The sequence below is a fragment of the Lontra canadensis genome, unplaced genomic scaffold (genome assembly GCF_010015895.1).
Source record: "Lontra canadensis isolate GAN:19392208 unplaced genomic scaffold, GSC_riverotter_1.0 scaffold97, whole genome shotgun sequence".
NCBI lineage: Eukaryota > Metazoa > Chordata > Mammalia > Carnivora > Mustelidae > Lontra > Lontra canadensis.
This window is the reverse complement of record NW_022631091.1, coordinates 5,798,765-5,807,964: the sequence shown is the minus strand read 5'-3', so window position 1 is coordinate 5,807,964 and position 9,200 is coordinate 5,798,765.

Here is a 9,200-nt window from a genome sequence, read left to right as displayed (position 1 = left end):
CCAAAGACCATCAAAGGTCCCGACAGGAACGATGAGTGAAAAGCCGGTGTTCCCGCCATCCCGGCGGCTTCCTGAAGCCTCACGGGGAAGTCGGCTTGACCTCGTCACCCCCGCGGCCCCGAACCAGGAGGCTCTTTGCCCCCATTTCTCTGACGTGGGGCATCCGGCCTGTCCTCAGTTCCTCCCTCATCAGCCACTTGTGCGGCCCCTGGTGGCAGTTCTGTCCCCCCAGTGTGCCCCCCGCATCTGGTTCTAACGGACTCCCTTCCTTAAAGGGGCGCTCTCCCCCCCGATCACCTGGAGGCCCAATGACTTCGGAGCTTTGGCACGTGCTCTGAACACCGCAAGCCCGTCACCCATGAGGGTCACCTCCCCACACAGGCGACCGGACGTGACAAATCCCCCTCCCAACCGACCAGAAAAGTGGGAGATACCAAGTTTTCAACGGACAATATACGGTAAGAACTTGTTTCTCTCTCTTTTTTTTAATTAATTTATTTATTTGACAGAGATCACGCGCAAGCAGAGAGAGGGAGGGAAACAGGGTCCCCGCTGAGCAGAGAGCCCGATGCGGGGCTCGATCCCAGGATCCTGAGGTCATGACCTGAGCCGAAGGCAGAGGCTTAACCCACTGAGCCACCCAGGCGCCCCTCGTTTCTCTTAACACACGTTCTTGAAGTCACACCAAATGCAAAACGCCTCTCTGTCTACATGAGCTGTCCACACGAGTTTGCCATAATGCACATGACGCGGAAGTAGGAGAATCGACGTTCGGTGCTACACAGGGAAGGAAGGACAGTGTTACCGTCCTTCCCCATCGATGGGCCTGTGCACAAAGTAGTCACACATCTGGGAAACCTACCCGTGCATGCTCCCTCACCGTGTAAGACCCTGGGACGCTCCAGCCACCGCTGGGCTGCAGGACAGGCTCCTGCTGTGACACACCATGCTGGGGCTGCTCCCCGGGGTCTGATAACCAGCCCTTGCTCTCCTGGACCAGCCTTTCTCAGCACCCAGTGCTCCGTGTGGTATTCAGGTTGTCCGTGCTAGAGCCCTGAGATCTCTAGGACCGCTGGCCCCGGAGAAAGGTCCCCTGCAGAGTAGCTCCTGCCAGCCACATGAAGTAGGACTCACAGAGGCGCTCCTGGAGTCCCGACACGCCCTCGCTTGGTGGTCCCAGACACCCCCGCAGCTCCGTACTTGCTGGGGAGCCCAGAGCTCGGCCATGCACACAGCCATGTCCACACAGCCTCCTCCCCCATCCTCTGTAGCCTCCAGCCACAGAGGCCTCTGTGGTACCCTCAAGGCTGTCCACCTAGGTTTCGGTCTATCTGCACCCACCATGGCATAGGTCTATTGACTTACAGGCAAAGTATGGGTGTCTTGAATGAATGGAGCTAATCTTTAGGGCCCCAAGTTACTCAAATACGAGATGGTCTAAAGCCTTGCCCATCTACATCTGATGCGGTGATGTGCCGTAGACTACGCCATCTCCAAACTCCTCCTCCTCCCAGTTCCAAGGCAGAGCACCCGGTAGCTTTTCTTCTTCACTTTCTGATTTCAGGTTAAGGATATGTGGTTTTGAAATAAGAATTTTTGATACTTGAATGAGGACGGTGTTTAATTCCTGGCCCACAGTAGACCCTATGTTCAAGGTCGTCAACGAAACAGTCAACTTAAGGCAGGGAATGATCGTGTCCTGCGCCTGCACACACGAGGCCGCCTCCTGAGAAGCCCAGGTGTGTGTGAGAGATTCGGGTGGGGTCTGGGGACAACGGAGGTGGGGGGCTGCCAGACGCAGGCATGTGTCCGTGGAGAGGAGCACTGATGCCCGACACGAAGCCACGTGGCTTTCTCTCTTCTAGACCCAATGTAATGAGTCTTCCGTGTGTGCTGTCTGACCTTCCGTGATTTCTCCTGGGAGAGTGGAAAGCCTTCCGCCTGGGTCACGTCACACTCTCCTTCAAATTCCTGAAGTATCATTTGCGCTTTGTCAACACAAATTGAACAAGCCTGTTAGAATTTCTAGGAACAAGAAAGAGAGTTTTATCTGAGCCCCAGTGAGGACAGCTGCCCAAGGTACCCCACCTTCGCAGAGATCAGAGAGCTCCAGGGAAGAACACTTAATACAGAGTTAGATGTGTTTTGGGTTTTTTTTGTTTTGTTTTTTTGTTTCTTTCTTTTCACCCAAAGAGTTAAAAATCTTCATGGTGAAGAACATTTCAGAAAGCTGCAGACTTTATCTTAAGCTTTTAGTATGTGCAGGCTGCCTGGCTCGAGTCTCATGGGAACTTGAAGAGGTTTTACTCTTATCTTTATATTTGAAATGTTTTTCTAATGTCATATTTCCACTAAACAGATGCACAATGTGTGCCCGGCGCAGAAACAGCCCACGCTTTGAGGTCTGGTCGAGTTGTTCTGACCTTGGGAAACGTTAAAGGACAGCCTCCCTGGGAGCCCAGGAGCAGGGCCACAGACATTAAAGCTGAAAATCTTTCTTTTATAAGTTTCTTCTATCAAAAAACACATTAATAAAAATCAATATGAGGGTTTGTGGTTAAAAAATAAAAGCTACAGAATCTAAATTAAATAGATGTAACTATATAATTTGCCCTTGATCCAGGGACTGGGAAAACCCAACGTGGGACTTGCTCCAAGGCCCTGGGGTCACCGTAGGGAGAGCTGTGATACCACGGGATGACGTAAGAGAACCAGCACCTCGTTGTCCATCCCCCCCAACCCCAGCCTGGAATGTACAAGAATTGTCCAATTTCTTACTGTATTTCCAAGCAAACTTTGAAGTAAGAAAAAAAAAACACAGCATAAACTAATAGGGAAGTGATTTGTGCCAATATTTGGGGGATGTTGGGAGCTGGGGCTTGAGCCAAAGCCCAGGTGACTGTCTTCAGAGCAGGTGCTGCTCCGCTCCATGTACAGGTGGAACCAAACACAGCCACCTGCCCTTGGGCCCCGCCCCGGAGCATGTCCTGCCACACTCAGTCTGTGCTGTGGGCTCTGCCCTGGAGCCTGTGGTGTGGACACACGGAGGGGCAGCCGGACTGCACAACACACAGCTGCCTTTCCCAACCTTCCCCGGCAAGCGCAGGCCACGGCGTGCCAACCGGACACTCGACGGGACAGTGTGAGGACCACCTAAGCACAATGTCCGGTGGGCACGCGTGCACACACACACATACACACACACACACACCATCAGTTTCTTTGTTGTTTTGTTTGTTTTTTTAAGACTTTATTTGACAGACAGAGATCACAAGCAGGCAGAGAGGCAGGCAGAGAGAGGAAGGGAAGCAGGATCCCCGCTGAGCAGAGAGCCCGATGCGGGGCTCGATCCCAGGACCCTGAGACCATGACCTGAGCCGAAGGCAGAGGCTCAACCCACTGAGCCACCCAGGCGCCCACCCCCCATCAGTTTCAAAAACCAGAGAGCGATGGAAAAACAGCCCTGAAACAGCGGTAAATAAACCTGACTTTCACCTCCTCTGCCACCCCATGACTTTGCCTGTCCCTGAATCTGCTTCTGTAAGTGTCGCCCTGACCAGCAGGGCACAGGCTGCCGGACTCCCGCTCTGGAGGTGAGGTCGGCTCTCCCTGGGGTTCGCTGAGGCTGTGATGTGCGCGGCCACTCCTCGGGGTCCGTACGTCTGTGTGCGTTTGGTTTTCCGTGGTTCAGTTCTAAAACAAAACTGCCGTGTTCTCACGTGGTCAAGTCACCAAGACAGTGTTGTGAGTCCTTCCACAGACACTTCGTCTGAAAAAGCCCAAAACGTACAAAACATCACAAGCGGCGTTCTTCTGAGAACCGTTTGAGGGTACGGGTTTTGTTTGATCGTTTTAAACCCCGTTTTGCCCAATGTCAGTGTCGCTTCCCCGGCTTTCTTCCGGCATGACAGGTGGACGTTTCTCCGTCCCCTCACTTCTTTTTTTAACTTATTTTATTTAAATTCAATTAATACATAGTGTATTCTTAGTTTCAAGGGTAGAATTTAGTGACGCATCAGCTGCATGCGACACCCAGCGCTCATTCCACCACGTGCCCTCCTGCATGCCCGACAGACCGTTCCCCCTGACCCCGGAACCCCCAGTTTGTTTCCTGCAGTTAAGAGTATCTCACCATTTGTCTCTCCTCACTCTCAATCTTTCAGTCTGGAGTGAGCCTCTTGAGGAAGCAAAAGGATTGGTCTTTGTGTGTGTCCGTGTGTGTCTGTGTGTGTCCGTGTGTGTCTGTGTGTGTCTGTGTCTTTGTGTGTGCATGTATGTGTCTGTGTGTGTGAGTGCGTGTCTGTCTGTGTGTGTGCATGTGTGTGTCTGTCTGTGTGTGTGTCTGTGTGTCTCTGTGTGCGTGTGTGTGTGTCTGTGTGTGTCTGTGTCTGTGTGTGTCTGTGCATGTGTCTGTGTTTTTAATCCTCTCTGTCACCTATATCCTTTGACCCGCTCAGAGTCCCACGGCTCAGGGAGCAGCCGGGGGTCCGATGTGGGGCAGACACGCCTGCAGGGAGCAGAGGCACCACAGGGAGGAACGGGGACGGGGTGAGGCAGAGCCGCGCGTCCCCAGCAGGAGCTCTTGGTCTTGGGCCGAATGTGTCTGCAGAGCTTCAGGGCTCTGGCTGGGATTTCAAGCTACTGTTGACCAGAAAGAAGCAAAGGAAAAATCCTCATACAAGGCGAACAGAACCCCTCAGGTGCCTCGCAAGTTTAGTCCATGTCTGTAATGACGAGCGTTGCAGATACGCACAAATGTGCTCTAAGTCTTCGTAAGACGAGCCTCACTGACCCGCTGTCCTGGTGGAACGGTTTCCAACTCCGTCACGTGCGAAATCTCTAACGGAACACGGCGTGTCCCCCGAGGGAGGAACTGAGCTGTGTTTCTGATATTGTGTCTATTTTATGTGAAAATATCTTAGGATTATAAAGATTATTTATATTTTATCTTTATTGTTAGAAAGATGATGATAAAGATCGAACACCAAATTAAAAATACTCCACAAACTCAGAGAACGTCTTATTTATTTTTAAGGAAGGAGTCGTTGATGCGAGGAACAAATCTTTGGATTTCCCAGCTTAGGAGAAAACGGGATCCAAATGCTGCATTTGTCATGAGGGAGCAGTAGAGCCCTGAGCCCCAGGGCCTCGCAGGCGAGGGGAAGACGGGGAAGGGGAGAGGAGCGGCCGTGGTGGGTTGTCCCAAAGCACAAGAGAAACGGACACCAGAGAAGTGTGTGTGAGGTGCGGGACGGGAGGGGTCCCAGACCCGAGTCACACCTGAGGGCAGAGAAGGACAGAGGGAGCCGTGGGGGGGGACATGGGGGCATCTTGGAGACTGACCTGCATCTGCTCAAGTGTGATGCTCGTGTGGGTGAAGTCGGAGAAGGTCCTTGTCCTGAGGGGCCCGAGGACATCCTCAGTGACTCCCACAGGCTGCACGGACCACGCACCTGGGGAGAGAGCACGCGGCCCTGCCGTGAGCAGGGATGGACCGAGGTGACGTTCCACGGCCCTGCGTGAATTATGACTCTCGGTCTTCTCCGTGGCTTTGAAATGGCCCAGAGTAAAAGCTGGGAGGAAAAAAAGCATCAACACCAGTTTCATAAATACCAAAACGCAACAGCTAAGATTTAAAAAAAGAGTAAACGGATTTCTTGTAGGGAGGGGAAGGTCTGGGATGGGGCAGTGGGTGAGGCCCTGCTAATTCTTCTCATGAATCCCACAGGACCTCTTGCTTCTGTAAGTTATGTGCATTTATAATTTGATAAAAGAAAACTGTAAATATAGATCGGGTTTTAATTTCTTTACCACGCCAATAAAAGAAAAAATTATTTTTTTAAAATCAGTTTTGAGAGCCTACCTATGACATGAAAAATGAGAAAAATGTCAACATAGAGGACATCTATAGGTTCCTTTTAACCCCATGGCACTTATTAAATTTAAGTTTTTTCCTATGAGATATTTAAATCACAACATTTTTAAATAACATGTAATTACTTCACCTACTACGTTTATGCAAGACCAGTAAACGCAGATTCAAAATCGTTCTCGCCAAAGAAACCAGCAGCGTCACACTTTGCCTGACAGCAAAACAGGGGCCTGTGAACGCGTTCATGTCCTCTGGTGCATTTCTCCTCAGTGTGTGTGGCCTGGACTCAGCCACCTTCGAGAGAGGGCAGCGCAAAAGAAGAAATCCCTACCCGAGCCGGCCTCCGTCACAGAAGGGTTATCTGATCTGGGGAAAGTCACATTATATAGGGTTTGAACTCAGTGTTTAGTTCCCCTTTTAGGTCTGAATTCTCAAAGAGGGCCCCAGTCTGTGACGCCAGTGGAGGCCACGGTGAGACGCGGGTGGACAGCCAGTGCGCTTCCACGAATCCGCCAGCCACGGTCTCGGACTCGCCTGCTTGCCGGCACCCGGGGACCCACCAGGTGTCATCCAACCGCACACGGTCCTACTGCGCATGACAAGCAGGTAATGGTGTCTCTTACAGGTACGTTTCAGCAGGATCTTGTCAGAGCCTCGGCTAAAAATCTTCCTGTAAGACACAGACATTTATTACACGACAAGAAGTCACAGTACAGATTTCACCTCCTGGTCATTATCGAGTCAGAGCTCTGCCAACCAGCACTTTCTAGATAGTTGCAAATAAATAAGAACGAATGTTGGTCTTGAAATTTTCTATCGGATGGAGACCAATTTTCTAACTTCTTGGATACGAATGGGTTGGCAATCTCTTGGGCCGGTGCTGAGCGGGTCACTGAGGGCCAAGGACAGATGGAAGACGTGGCCCCCCGTCTCTAGGAACCTCAGGCACACCTGGGCCATCGAGCCTCAGTGACGAGGGGACCGTCAGCACACAGACGGCACGGTGCTGACCAGGGTTCTTCCTCTGCAAGGAGGCGCCGGAAGAGGCCTTGAGCTGAGGCGAGCTCCGAAGGACGAGAGAAAGAGAACGTGTCCAAACGGACCTGCCAAGCAGGGGAGCTGGGCGGAGGACAGCCCACAGGCCAGCCCTGCCTCCAGCAGTGTGTGGAATGAGGCTGGAAGCCTGGGGTGGGCTCAGACATGAGCTGGTTGCACCTGGTGTGATAAGCAAGTGGCCACGTCCATCGAGACAGACCTGGGGGCTGCGGGAGCAGACTCTGGAGGAAGCATGTAAACACACAGGGAGAGGGAGAGCCCATTTAGAAAGCGTTAGTAACCCAGTCACACAGCCATGTCTACACCAATGGTTTCCACATTTTACATCTGAATGAAAATTGTCTTCAGCAGAGTAATGGTCCCCAGGAAAGCCCACAGGCCGAGCCCCAAAACATGTCAATCTGTCACCTTTCCTGGCAGAGTGACTTTAAATTGATTAAGTCAGGGCTCTCAAGATGGGAGATTATCCTGGACCATCTGGGGGCCCCCCTTAATTACCCCTGGCCTTCAAGGTCAGAGTCCGGGAGAGAACTTGGCCCCTGAGCAGGAGGGAGAAGCCTGAGGAAGTGACGCTCCCCTTTGGAGACGGAGGAGGGGCCACGTGCCAAGGAACACAGGTGCCTCTGGGAGCTGGAGAACACAAGAGAGTGGGCTCTCCCCGGAGCCTCCGGAGGAAGGGGACCCCTGGCTGACCCCTGGGTCTTATTAGGCCTGACGGTCACACGCTGATCTCCTGACCTCTGACTCCTTGAGAATTATGGGCTTTGGTTCCAGCCACCAGGTCTGTGGGGATCTGTGGCAGCGGCCCCAGGAAACAGGAAGCAGGAGGACACCGTGTAAACTGTGCACATCTAGGCCTTACCCTCAGAAGCTGGAAAGGAACCGAAATGAAGAAAATCAAACACTCCAGCTCCTTGACGGGGAGAACACAGGTGACGGAGGGACTGAGGTTCTGATGGGGAGGAGCGGCAGGGCCGCAACACTCTGATTTCCAGCCAGAGGCAGGAGCAGTGGTGCCCCCTACAGATGCAGGAGAAGAGGAGGGCTGACGCCTGGGAGGCAGAGAGAGGGTCTCAGAGGCGGCTCGCCACAGTGCGGCTGCCCGGATGTCCCAGCGCAGGAGGCGAGGAGGACTGTGGGTCCCCAGCGGAGCCCTAGAGGCCCGCTGCACCCACAGACCAGGAGCGGAAGGAGCTGGATCAGGCTCTCGGAGGCTCGAGGAGAGAAGAGGCAAGGCCAGGGCCGGCTCCGTCCCCGGGACTGCAGACCAGGGGCAGGAGGAGAAAGAAGAGCTGGGCAAGGAAACAGCCTGAAGACTCCCAGGGACCAGACGTTGTGGGAAGCGTGTTGTCAACAGTGTCGGCCGCAGCTGGGCGCTCCGGGCACGTGCAGGAAGGACAGAGACGTGAATTGGGAAAACTTGGCCCAGGTCAAGGTCAGGTCACTAAATCTCCAGGGGGTTCGGTTTCCTCACCTGCAAAATGAGAAGTTGGGGTTAATTTCTAAGAGGTCACTTGCTCTAAAAAATGCTGTGATTCTATGATTTAACAGAAAGATCATTTGTAGCTGATGACGCCCACTGAGTAACAGTTTGAAAACACAGTAGTGACCGTGCCTAAGGTGATCCCTGCGAACAGTTAGATTGACTAGATTATAACGTTCTTCAAATACGGGAAAATGGCTAAACTGTAGCCAAGATGTCTTAGTTTGGGGCATAACTGTCTCCCCTGCTCCACTGAGGGCCTCAGGCTGAGAAACGCAGCTGGTCCTGAATGGGGTCCACTGTGAACCTCAGATCCTCTTCTCTCCCTGTATGGGCAGATCCGTTGTCCCCTGGAAGTTCCCTCTCTGCCTGCTAAGCGTCAGGTCAAAGTCCTCTTGCTCCCTGGCTTCCCCAGAACTGGGAGGACTCTTGTGTGAACGTGGCTTCACTTTCTGTTTGAGTGTGATAAAGGGAGAAAGGTACTTGGTTGATAAAATGTGATTCTCTCAGGATTCCTTCCCCCCCCAAGTCTGTGGGGACCAGCACTCACCCACAGGAGGACGGCTCGACCGGCAGCTCAGCAGGGGACAGGCAGGCTTGTCACGACCTCAAGCCCAAGAAACAGGAAAACGAGGGCTTCTCCCCCAAACTCACAGCTGTGCAGCCAGAGCGCAAGGACACCCAGAAGAGAAAGGGGGCGGCGCTTCTCAAGGATCAGGCTCTGAGAAGTGTGTTTCGTTTATTTTCATTTTTTAGAAGATTTTATTTATTTATGTTTGCAAGAGAGAG